At 39.2% G+C, this 892-nt stretch overlaps 1 pseudogene; it reads right to left on the bottom strand.

The window, feature by feature from the left end:
• Positions 1-306: 306 nt before the first annotated feature.
• LOC145091008 (5S ribosomal RNA) lies at positions 307-425 on the bottom strand (annotated as a pseudogene).
• Between the last annotated feature and the right edge of the window lie 467 nt (positions 426-892).

The following is an 892-nucleotide window of genomic DNA, read 5'->3' as shown; positions in this document are numbered from 1 at the left end:
TTGAATTATGGTAATCCAACCTTAATCGGGTCAAATGGGTCTTCATGCACTTTCTTGAGTACAAACTTCTCTAATCAACCCGTTTAAAGCCTTATTGAATGCTTTATAGCTCGTGCCTTTGCAAGTGGTCCATTTTCACAATGTTATTAGATGAATCATATCAGCGTACTGGTCCTATCCGAGGGGTATCACTATGGACTCGAAGTGTCCGCATCGAGTTTGGAAGGTAGTCTTCGGGACATCCTTCCCTAACACTCGAAATTGCTGATATTCGGATCTCGGTCCATTTAATGGAAGTCCTGTCAAGGCATGCACCACAAGGATTTCCCAAGGTATCACCCATCCTAGTATTACGCTCGCCCAAGCACGCTTAACTGCGGAGTTCTAATGGGATCCGGTACATTAGTGTTGGTATGATCGCACCTACTAAAGTCTGTCTTCTTGAAGAATAAGGCTGGAGCTCTCAAAGGTGAGGAGCTTGGTCTTATCATTCTTATTGTTGAGTAGTCTAATTAGATACATTTGTATATCATTTCTTATCCGGGGTTGACTCCACGTTGAGTATCAAATCTAATGCACATAGTAAGTAAAGTAAACAACCATTACATTACATATATAGAAGTTTACATTTGTTTCAAAAGTAAGTTGTACAAGTGATACATAGTATATATGAACAAAATAAGACGTGTCTTGAACGCACTCCATCTTCACCGAAAGGAATCATCGGGTACCTGTCTAACGCGAACCTGAGAATACAAGCAGTTTGAAAATCAGCATAACGCTAGTGAGTTCATAAGCGGTTTTGTTTTGTGAAAAATGTACAAGTTCCTTTTCGTTTCTGAAAATGTTACACGCCAAGAAAATCCCATATTTTCTTAAAAGTTAGTTATTA

This window comes from Lactuca serriola, chromosome 2 (genome assembly GCF_051521515.1).
Source record: "Lactuca serriola cultivar US96UC23 chromosome 2, Lser_US96UC23_V15, whole genome shotgun sequence".
In the NCBI taxonomy this organism is placed as follows: domain Eukaryota; kingdom Viridiplantae; phylum Streptophyta; class Magnoliopsida; order Asterales; family Asteraceae; genus Lactuca; species Lactuca serriola.
This window is presented reverse-complemented; position numbering and strand designations above follow the sequence as displayed.